Source organism: Centruroides vittatus, unplaced genomic scaffold, assembly GCF_030686945.1.
Source record: "Centruroides vittatus isolate TY-2023 unplaced genomic scaffold, ASM3068694v2 contig_345, whole genome shotgun sequence".
Lineage (NCBI taxonomy): Eukaryota > Metazoa > Arthropoda > Arachnida > Scorpiones > Buthidae > Centruroides > Centruroides vittatus.
In genome coordinates, this window is record NW_027122170.1 from 1096191 (window position 1) to 1108815 (window position 12625).

General features: G+C 35.7%; 1 protein-coding gene across 1 annotated transcript in view; it reads right to left on the reverse strand.

Moving 5' to 3' along the window:
- aub (aubergine) overlaps positions 1-2632 on the reverse strand; it is an 80297-nt gene extending 77665 nt beyond the window's left edge. Inside the window, exon 1 of the mRNA XM_067269017.1 lies at positions 2544-2632. The gene's annotated coding sequence lies outside the window, so the exon portion shown is untranslated. The remainder of the gene's footprint in view (positions 1-2543) is intronic.
- Positions 2633-12625: the final 9993 nt, after the last annotated feature.

The following is a 12625-nucleotide window of genomic DNA, read 5'->3' on the forward strand; positions in this document are numbered from 1 at the left end:
TGCAATATTAAGTTATTTGTGGGTGCGCACTCCCCTCGTAGCAATATTTCCAGGCTTGCGAGATGTCGATTGCATCCTTGTAGTTGATGCATGTATTGTGCAAATCCGCTTTATATATCTCTAGAGTCTCGAGCGTTCCGAGTTGGTCCGTGTGGTGCGACATTCTGATTATACGCGCATTTTGGAGGTCGGCAGTGATTCCCTGCTGTGTGGCATACGTTGCCAGTGTGGTAGTTAGTTTATTGTTGGTTATGTCGTACCTATGCTCCCGGAGGCGCTAATGGAGGGAGCGTTTGGTAGAACCCACATAGACCAGACTTCTATTAAATCTGTCATCCCACAGAGCAACCACGTATATGCCCGGTGCGTGTTTCACATCCAAATTGTCCTTCTCGTTTCGAAGTAAGCCGTATACCGACCGCGGCCTCCCATAAGCTATTTTGTTTCGGGTGCCGGATGCGATTTCTCTGTATATCGCATCTAAATGGTGGTTGTACTCAACTATTTTTCTAGCACTATTATCAACGAATCCTACCCCGGCTTGTGGGTTGTTACGAGTATTTCCCCGTGCGTACTTGCATGCTACGTTGTACACTATGTTCCTATCATAACCGTGTTGCGATGCCACTTCCGGATACGGCTAAGCTCGGCCACCGCGTCTTCGTATTTCGAGTCGTGCGCGAACGCGCGCTTAATTAGTGCCCTAAAAGCCGCCATCAATATAATCAGAACGTCGCACCACACGGAACAACTCGGAACGCTCGAGACCCTAGAGATATATAAAGCGGATTTGCACAATACACACATCAACTACAAGGATGCAATCGACATCTCGCAAGCCTGGAAATATTGCTACGAGGGAAGTGCGCACCCACAAATAACTTAATATTGCATTAATTCGTTTTACATCCAGAGATCGGCGAACGTAATCGTACGCACGCGTAGATAACATCCCAGCTCGAGCATAACGTTCCATCGTATCTTCCAATTCCACGATTCCAAAATTGGAATAGAATTCGCTTCGGTTTCTTGGTTCCATTCACTGGCATTTGAAACCACCTTTGTGCCGTCCCCGAAGAAGACCCCGACAGGGTCGAAAACGTTAGCAGTTGTATAAACACCTAACACTGGATTGTCAAGGTTTTTCGTGGAAGAAAGAATTATAATTCATCCAGTTTACAGTAAGAAGTATAGTTGTTAAACTCGATTTTTATTTTTCCGTATACTTTTTTGACAAACGACGTAACTCGAGGTATACCTGTATTCCTGTTACTGCACACGTGCGTGTAGGGAATTGTGGAAGTGACGTCACGCTCGACACGTTCCCCACCGGTCAGGGAAATTTCCCTACACTCTTATGGGTACGCGTGTTCGCGGGCTAACGACACTATTTCAGCATTTTTAATGTCGCTTTCTCTCGTAGATGGAATGTATTACGGTGAGTTAAAGCGATTCGTTTTGTTAATATCGACGAGTGCCAGCGTGTTTCTTAATAAAGTTGTTCTTAAACAAAGCAAATAGCCGGAAATAAAAAATCGTTCTTAACTCTTAAACGGTTGATCGTAAGTAATCTTTTTTATACCAATCGATTCGGCGTGTCAAATTACATCTAGATATATCTATGTCTACGCGTTAACATTAAATTGAAGACCTTTTTTTAGCTGGATACCTTTCGCTTCAGTCTAACCTACAGTTCCACACGTATATTTTTAAAGATGCATTCCAGGAATTAAATTATCACACCATAATTAATTATATCGAATAGTTAATTCGTATAATTTTATAATATTTATTAAAATTAGATTCGCTAATCCCAATTTATCCAAAAAAAGTTAGACCCACATTTCTCAATCGAAGATGTTCCATATACTTCTGTAAGATGTAATTATTGATGTTTTAGATGAAATTAATTGATATATAAGACTAACAAGTAATAAGACGAGAATTATGTCGAAAGAAAATAATAGTAATAAATTGCTAAAAATCATTTCATTGCGGATTAAAAGCGAAGGATGGATAAAAGAAACTTGTTTATCTCCGATGGCAACGACAATTTAAGGCAGACATGTTTTCGGCACGCGATTCCCGTTCAGAAAATAGCCACCGAAGAACTTTTGTTTCCTTCCGCGTAAAAGGTGGCAATCGTCCATCATTTTAATACCATCCATTCTTTGTTTTAATTATAAAACGTTGTCTATTATAATTAATAATCATTAAAAAATTCGTATTTAAGAACTTAAAAGTTAACGACGGTACCGACCTCCGTGGCTCCGAAAAAGGCGGCAAAATTACTTTGTAAACTAAAACTTTTTCAGTTTTAACCGTGGCTAACGGTATATAAATACTCTACTCGCGGAAAAATTGATTTTAAAACTTGTTTTCGATGTAAAATAGACGGGTTTCCGTATTTTCTTCTTTAGCGTTACTTCCTACAAGTTGGCGACGGTCACGTGGTACGGTACGCGTCGTCTTAATACTCTTAAACGGCTTATTATCTAGTTATATTAATAAAGAAGTGTGGAAATACTTTAAAAAGTAATTACCTTAACCAAAGAAAATGGAGTAAACGACCAGGTTAAACTTGCCGCAACCGAACGGATCCGGACGGGTCACTGACACCGGGACAAATGGCCGCGCTTACGGTAGAGAAACGGGGTCGACCAATGGCGGAACACGTTAGACCGTTTTCACCTATAATAGTTAAGCTAATTAAACTTGTTACTGTTTGCAAATTGACGATTGGACGATTTGAAAAATGTGCAATTTTTCTTTTTGGTTCATTTTTTAATTAGCTAACGAAGAGGGGTTTATTATTTGTAACTAAAATAAAAATAATTTTTTCTTAACTTTAATAAAGAATTCCGGGAGTGTCGCGGTGTTTCGAAGGTCGTGTCGAGGGAGAAACTTTACTGAAGGGGTCTTCTTAGAAATGGAACTACAAAAAGCCGAGAACGACCGCCATTATTTACTTTAATGCCTTCGAAATGATTTTTCTTTTATAATAATCTATGATTTTCTAGGTATTTCGCGTGTTCTTTCCGTGGCGCCGTGCAAAGAATAACAGGAAAAATAATACAACTCGGACTCGGTAATCATTTTATTTTTCTGCAGTTAATATCGAAGAACAGCCACGCAGGAAAAATGAATATGTATTTTTAGGTATTAAAAAAATGATAAATCTCCCGACTCACTTTTATTTAACTACATTTTAAAATACATTCGTTAAAAATTCGTTTTAATGCTATAATAAGTTTCTAAACTGTCGAGTTTTAAACGAATGAATGGAGGGAGTGTCCTTTGAATTACTCGTGTTTAATGCCTTGGAAATTTCTCCCTAATACAATATCTACTATACAGTATTATTATGGATATAATATAATCTGTATCGTACTAATTAAGGCTTCGAGTGTAACGAGTAAATGTTAATTGCATTCGATTCCCATTTGTTTCTTCGCATCGACAAACTAACATACCCCAACCCACGCGTGTGTTAAAAATTCAGAAAATAATTCGGACGCGTGTTAATTTTAAAATTAAAATCGTGTGGAAAGTCATACTTTAAAGACGAATGTTTTATTATAAATAAGGTAGTTAATCGTGTTTAATTGTATTACTGTATTTCTGTCGAGTGTAGGCCTACGTTTTACGAGTGTATTTGTTCTACAAAAATATTTTCAAATTACAGAAAAATCACACTAAAAACTTATCGATTGTCGAAAAAATTGCGCATCTTTTAAAATATAAAAATTAAAAGATTTAACGCGCGATTGATGTCATTTCACTTCCTATATCGATATACATAAAAGGAATAAGCATTATCGTCGAGAAGAGACTTTATACATTTATTTTTATACAGGGGAGCTAGGGGTTTTTCCCTGCGCCTGGAGAAATTTAGAGATCCATAGTGTTTTTTATAAATTAATGTTATTTTTATTGTTCAAAAACAAAGTTAAAGTGGCAAAATGGGACAAAACGCTACACGTGGACCTTAAATATTTATTACCCTTCCGATCTGCAGAAAATTTCTCTTTTTTTTCTGGAAATTTTTAAAATTTTAAACCAGAAAAAAGGAAAATTTAAAAAATTTTTTTAATATTAAAACTAAATGTGATAAATTAAAAATTATTAAAAGGTGAATTTGTTAAAGCTTATTATTGTATCTTCGCAGTGTACTAAAGTACTAAAAACTTCGATTTTAAAAGAAATATTAAAACGAAAAACACTACTGTTTTCCCTACACCATTTCCATCGATTACTTTTCACCTACCCTCGTTTGTTATCAAAGTCCTTCGTATTTCTCGCTTTGTCAAAAAATCTCTTCAAAAATTTATTAAACCAAAAAACAATTTTAAAATCTTAATTTCATTTCAATTCTTTGTGTGGTCGTAATATGCCACCGATTGTATTTTAACGACAGCATTTCGAGTGGGAAAAAATGGAAGATTTCGTAGAATAATATTAGAAAAAGGGAGAGATTTTAGGAAAATAAGTGACAATTCTGATTAAGAAAGACGAGTAACACCGGTCCCGTACGAGCTCTGGATGGCCACCATCGATCGCGTAACGAACTTTTCAAATGGCTCTCGAATAAAAATGATGTTTTTAAACTCGACGTAAGCGTATCCACCAATTAATCCCGGCAATTATTTTCCTGGCTGTTATATAACAGAGGGGAAGCGTGGCCGTGGCTCAAAAAACGATCCCCGAGGTTTTTACATTTTTGGACTCTGGGGATCTCGAAACGTGGAAAAATGCAAAAAAAAGTAGTTTGGGATTTTTCCTGTATTTACGGATCTTAGTGTGTATGGAGGGCACGATTTTGTTAGCCCACTTTGTAGTTTAATAACTTCTATGCCTTTCGTCGAAATTTCCCGGAGGTTTGTATATTAGGAGGGCACGTTTTTAGGAATTTTCGGGATAATCGAACTATTGATCGGGAGGTATGGCCATTATCTTAATATCTCCCAAATCAATCCGAAGACTCAAAGGTAATAGCAATTATTAGGGATGAAAACAATGCCTGGAAAGTCCAGCAACCTTTTCGTTAGTAGTTACGACAAACGTTTTCGAACAACCCGACTGCCCCAATTCGGGTGGGTTCGAATGTGCTCTATTTGGAACACTCGTTTCGTAACATTAGAACTAAAGTTCAAAATAAAAATTACGTTTCAAATTTACAGAATTTACTTAACCAGTTAATGCTTGCTGGAAATGTTTACGCAAACACGAGCCTTTATATAGCTAATACAGCGGGTCATCGTCGATGTAGAACGCCGATTCGAACGCTTTTTAAAAAAAATGGAACATCTCAACGTTCGAATTCGTTCAATTTAAAATATTCTCTAAATACAAAAAAAAAGTGAATAATTAAATAATAAAAATAACAAATAATACCGAGAGTCACTAAAATAATATAAACCGATTATAACGTATATTATAATGGAAGATGCAAACTACGAGTTTGCATTTTCTCTTTTATGCCGAATTTCCTTACGGAGTGACATTAATGCAACTATCCTGGGAATTTTACTGTATATTAAATAAAAATACACGAAAAGGCACTTACCAAAGTCCACCGACTAGAGGCCTTCTCGAAATCGAACGTTTCTTTGAAATCATCGTGTCGTTGGCTAAGAGCCACGGTGACGTAGTCCATTTCGATGCTCGTTTTTAACGATATATTCTGGAAATCTGACTAATAATTTAATTGCGCATCTTAGCCCGGGGTGTACAATTATGCAAATAATTTTTTCCGGATTGCCCGAATCCGCCAGAGGACTCTCGGCGAAATGTCGACGTATAACAAAGTGCCGATTTTGTAATGCTCGTAGACGCCGAAGCCTACAAAAACGGGTCGGCGTCGAAATCATTTGTAAATCGTGTGTTAATCGTTTGATAGTATATTGTCTGTTATTTTTACAAGTTTTCGGCTTCGAGTCGCCCGCTGTTTCGTGGCTCCCGGTTGGAATAAGATAAAGGACTCAAACATTGTTTGTATTACCTTAAAAATTCATTATTTAATTTAATTTTTAAGACGATAATTTTACGATCCGACCGTTAACAAAGCGATCGCAAATACCGTAAAGCCCGCTTAAGTTTGAGCACTTTGAGCCGGTGCGTTCAAAGTGTATTATTTTGCAATGGAGATATATCCGCGTACGGCGACCGTCGACCACTTTGGTCACGTCCCGAGGTAAGAAATCGTCTCGGGTAAAGCGACCGTTAAAAAAAACCCTTTTAAATCCAATTTGTGCAAATATTTAAAACCATTGTACAGTACTTTATAGGAAATTTAGTTAAAAACATTGTAGACGAGATGTTCGAAGTCTTTATTTTACGAGTTGAGTAAAAGAAGCTTCGTGTGTTTTTTGCTAATTGTTGAGTGTATTTTTAATTCGAAGGCGAGATTCGTTTTCCTCCTCGTTTTTTCAATAAATTTCAATTAACTTTTAGAATGGCCAACAAAGGATACAAAGAGCCGATCCACTTTTTGGAAAGTCGTAGCGAGAGACGAACGGCCGAGGAGCCGAGTTAGTAAAACCACCGTAAATAACACGGAAAAGAGCGAGTGCGAGTGTCCGGATTGGTTTCGAATCGAGTCCGAAGATACGAGCGGAAAGAAGAGGGCAATCGACGACGTAACTAAAATGAGGATATTAAACGAAAACACGGACGAATTTTATTGACTGCGATGGCGGTGATGTTGATTCGGAAGATGTTTTTGCGAGTGTCCTAAAACGAGCCAATAAGACAAGAATGAAAGTAGTGAAGAAAAAGAGGAAATATGGGACTTTTAGCCGTCCCGAGGTTCTTACGACAATATCTCGAGCAGTGATTGTAGCCGATGAAACTTTTAAAAAACAAACATCTAAAATAATCTGACAAAAATTCAATTTGTTGCATTGTTTTTTCTTCTCCGAGATTTTTTACAATACTCCATATTCAATTATTTGGTACTTTTGTATTTCGTATTAAATTTCGTATAATCAAACTTTTCGCTTATCTCTACTTAAGTCATCTCATTCGAGAACATCTACATCCCTCTTTCCGCGTAAGGTGATCGTTTTGAGCCGGTCCCTTCGGTAGTTACATTAGCAGGTTTCGCTGTACATTTAATTATAATTCCCGATACCTAATTAGCATTAATCGTACTAAACAATTTCGTTAGTCTTCGCTACTTTTTATGTATACGACGAACTCTTAATGTGGCAAATGACGCTCATTCCTTCGATACCGAGAATTCCACTTTTAGAAATTTTGGTGCTTTTGTAATTTGTAAATAGGACTCTTTACATTGATAAAACAATTTTCTTTCCTTTTAACTCGTAATTTAGGGTGGCTTCGATTGTGTTCGACACATTTTATTTTTACGCCAACTTTTACAAAATATATATTTAAGCTGCTAATAATTTTAAATGTTTCCGAAGACGAGAGGCTTTTTCCATCAGAAGTTATACTAAATCGAGTGTGGCGTTAAAACGAAATGAGGTCTACACATAAGTCCGAGTTGGAAAGTCGCGTTATTTGGTAATTCGCGTTTTTTTCGTGAACTATAGAGAGCGCTGCATTTTTACAAAATGGCTGCTATATCTGGGTCGTTTGTAACTAGTAATGTAAAATTAATCATATATTACTGTCCGATATAATGATATATGCCGCTTGTGGCTATTTATCGAGAAATTTTATAGAAGGAGAACAATTATTGCTAGCGGGGCACGTCATTACGTGGTATCGAAACAAATGAGCGAGATCGTTCTATACATGTTTATACCATTTGTGTTAAAAAACACCAGCTTCGACATCTGTCCTATCGGGGCCGGATTTACAAGTAAAAAGCTATGCGAGTTGTCCCTTAGGACCTCGACTTTCAAAAGGCCTCAAACATTTGTACAAAAAAGAAAATTGAAGACAAATTTTGTAATAAACATTTTTTTACAAACCAACAAAAATATTACTTTTTATTTTGTGTAGTATTTCAGTAATTTTTTTCTAAGAATTAATATAAGATCTTTTTTTTAAAAAATGGATAACAGCAATTTTAAAAAAATTCTTAATGGAATGGGTATAAAATCTTAATTAAATTCAGTTATAAAACAAAAGACTAGTGAAAGTTCGCATCATTTTCTTCCATCTTTTCTTTTTATGAGTGACTTCTAAAATTGCAAAGGGTTGGTAAGGGGCCTTTAGGAGCCTTACAGAGTTCAGCTTAGGGCTTCGAAATGCTTAAATCCGACTCTGTGTCCCACACAAAATTACTGGCATTTCAAACTTTAAGAAAATATCTTTTAAAATTGACGGCGTAACTTATTCGTGTAAAGTTGGACAATCGGAAAACCGCCAATTCTTAACAGTCTAATCCACTCTTTCGGAATTCGGAGAAACTCATAAATATAACCGACCGATTTCCGAATAATCATCTGTTTGTCGTGTGAGAATAGACAAAAACTTATATTAGGCTCCCGTATGGCTCTGAAATTGCAAGTTGGAACGCAACAGAAAGCTTTGCTTTTTCTATCGCTATTCGTCTTTACTGCTAATAATACACAAGAATTAATCAAACGACCCAGATAGAATACTTTTGTTTTTAAACACCAGAGGGTGAACATCCGACGAAAGATGCGAATAGGCGTACAGCGAGGGTGGCCAAACTTTTTTGATCGTCGACCCCCTACAAGTTTTCGAAATCTCACGTCGACCCCCAGCAAAAAGTTTGTGTTACGAGCAAAACAAAGCACTTACTATTTTAATACATTTCTTTTAATTTTGCATTTGTTTTTCATTTATTGTAAATTTGTTAATAATAATTTTTGTAACTGACAATCGGTGAGACGGATAAGCTCGATCCTTAGCTCCCCCTTTTCTTTAGCCTAAGCTCGATAATCGACCCCCTAATAATGTTATATCGACCTCTTCGGCGACCCTGGCCTACAGTAACAACGTCGTCAATAATTCGCAAATACCGAAGGTTCTGTGTTAAATATTTATACGGATGATCCGTTTACGAGTGGCACTATTAGAAGAGCGCTACATCGAGGAAATCCTCGATATAGCGCTCTACTAGAATATTAGAAATATCAAAGTGATCGAGGTTTTTAAATTGTTACAGATCGCAATTGACGTTATGGTGTATAAATTTGAATAATTTTTATTTTTTATACAAAATATTAATAATATATCCGTGTATAAGGCATAATAAAACATATTTCTATAAGACATAAAACAAAATTTCAGTTATGCGTAGACCAATTAATGATCCTCCTAGAACAGTGGTTCCCAACCTTTTCTAGGATGCGGAACACCTTTGTGAGCAATTTTCTTTAGCGGAACACTTACTTAAGTTGATATGAAATACATAAGCTTGTCATCAGTTATTTTATTAGAATTAAGCAGTTATAATTCAAAATCTCTACTCATATTATTAACGCCAATTCTAAGACAGGAAAAAATATATTTAAATAACTTTAATGGGAAACTTGTGCCTGATGTTTTTTACATATTTCATTCAGTTTTTATCATTGCCTTTATCTTATTCGAAACGGTAGTACACTCCGTAAGTACGAGTCGTACATATATATTTAAGTTTGTGAAAATTTTATGATTTTAATTTTTTGATATTCGGCGGCTCGAATACGATTGTACACTTTCCGATTTGCTACTAAATCTGCGGAACACTTGGGAGATGCTTACGGAACACCGGTTGGGAACCACTGTCCTAGAATAAATAATTGCTCCTAGTAATTATTTATTCTATAATCTTTTATTTTTATTTGTTTATTCTCCTAGAACAGCGATTCTCGACCTTCTTAGCTCCGCGACCCCCAAATAGTAAATATAAAAAAAATTAACATTTTGCGACCCCACCCAAAGAAATAATAACAGTAAGCGTTACTATTACTAATCGAATTTTGACTGTAATTATAAATGTAAATTTTTTTAATTATATAATCGCATTGCACTAATTGTATACATTAAAAAAGTACCGACAGGATAAAAAATGTAATACAAATATTCCTATTATTTTATGTCGCTGCGTTTATAGCGACGGCTACGAACGAGCAATTTGCAAGTTCCAACTCGATGTGTACTGTACTGTACGTGCTCTTTCTTTTCTTTACACGTGTGCTTATTGTAAGTAAAATGTTTATAAGTTTATAATAAATGATTTCATTATTATTTGGCGACCCCCGGGTCGTAGAAGAATTGACGATCTTTGAATAAACAACTGTTACTAATAAAAGTTTTTTGAGATTCCAAAACATGATAAAAATAATGAAATGAAATTGCGAGAGTTACATTACTTTTTAAAATCAAATTCTTTTTGCTCTGCAGATGGTCCACTGTTTTCTGTACAGTTCTAGAATAACTCCCATCTCGATGCAAAATAATTTAAAATCTATTTTATTTGCTCATTTTGCGAAGAAAATTGATATATAAACCTCGAGATAACCATTTTTATTTGTTACTTTATTAAAAAACATCTCCTGTACTCGAAATCCCGTGTATTTCTAATAAAATCTTTTTATATTAAGCTATGGTTCATCGTCTATTCACGAAAGGAATAAAAATTCTAGTTTTGTACCGAATGCATTGGTGTCGTCTATTAACGGGTAAAAGGAATGGCGAAAAACACGCGAGAATGGGGAGGGAGGAAGTCTAGGTGGACTTTTTAGCACACAGTTTGTTCCTTCGAAAGCCATTAATTTTCTTCGGTGCCGAGGAGGCCATAAACTAATTAAAGTGGAGGGGGTTTGTAAAAAGCCCACGGTTGTATACAACGAGGTAGGAAGAGTAGGAAGAGGCAAAAGAGACTCAAAAACTGTTCGCGTAATTAATGGATTGCCCTCTTCCGGAAGCAACGAAGCGAGATATAGGGCCTAGTAACATTTCCTGATATTTTACGTAAGTTTATTAGCTCGCAACTACTCTAAACTTATGATTTGTTATTATTACACAGCATAATTTTTTATATTCTTTGTTTCGTGTAAATTAGCAATTAATACGTCGAGGTATTGAACAGCTGCCATCTTTCGGACAGCGGCAGATGTTCGTATGTTTATTTACTTTTTACGGGACGTAAGTTATTTAAATCGGGTGAAAGTCCACGCGTAGTATAAGTTCGAGACAATTGGCGTGTCGCAGGGGCACATTTTCTAATGCTTTTTTTAATAATATTAATATTCTGCTGCAGGGTTGCTTGTTTATACCATATTAAGTACTTAACGACGCTTCAAAATCTAGGTCTAAATGATTTTGTAAGATGATGCGGTTTACTTTTGTAGTATATGGTGTTAGAAAAATGCTTTTCTTTATGTTTGTTCCAGGACGACACGCTTCATTTTCAAACTTTAGACTACTTGTAGACTACTTTTAAGTGGAAGAATTTAAATATATTTTGTTCTAAATATAAGCTAAATCTCGATAAACAATTTAATTACTTAAAAGCATTATATACCAATTGCGGAATACAGTATATTTGAATAATAAACTTAGTATACGGTTGGCAGCGTCGAGCGCAAACACGCGAGTTCTCTGTTACTATCTTTGTTCTAATTAATTAATTAACCCACTGTTGTTATGTTTATCACGAAGTGTCGAGAAGATCAAATAGGAAAGAGTGGGAAATGTACAGATTTCGTGGAAGTCTATACAGGTATGAAAAACTTGGTGCAGGTCGATCAACAGAGAGAGACGAGCATTCTATTGTATATGTATGTGTATGTAAATTCATCAATCCTCTCGATTTCTACTTTAGAGATGTCTGTCGTCTGCTTCCGTCTAAATATTTGGTATATAAATACTTAGTGTAATCGTGAGAACCCTCATTCTTCGTGAGAAATCTTACCACGAGGGCGACTCTTTTGTTTTCTAACGTCTTTTGCAAAATCCGGGGTGAACAGGTGGTCGTGTTACTATTCTACACATTGTTCCGTCAAGAAGCTATATTACTAAATCCTCTTTTTAAAAAATAATTCCCACAATATTTTAAATTAAACGTCATGGTTGTTAATGTTGGTTAATCACCGATTGGTCAAAATTTTGGTTCTTTTTTAATCTGTTGAATAACTATATCAAACAAAAGAAAAAAAAACACAATAAAGCTAAATAGAATACACTTCACGTAGTAACCACCCGATATAGCGAACTTTCTATTTAACAGACAATTTCGTTGGTTCTTGCGATACTTTATGTATTTGGTGAGGGGTTAAGCTCGGTGCTTTAAGGGTCCGCATAGGGACAAACGGGGCTCTTGTCCCGAGCTCGAGTAAAAATTCCACAAATTATAACCGTAATGATTGAGATACTTAAACTTTAAGTATCTTTTTAAGACAGCTTTGTCTATTTTTTTTGTATTGATTCAATACTGTATTTTAAAATATACTCGTGATTAAACCCCCCAGAAGTAAATAAATAAATAAAAATTATTGATGTAATTATTGGTTTCCAAGCTTCCCCTTGAAAAATTTTCTTCGGACGTCCATGGAGTTCACTATATCGAGAATCCATTGTATTTAGTTTTCTCAGAATTTGTTGACCCTAGTAGGCACGTGCCTCGCTCGGGGGTTCACAAAATTAAACCAATTTTACCGTTACTATTGTATATTATAATTTATAAAGAATTATATAG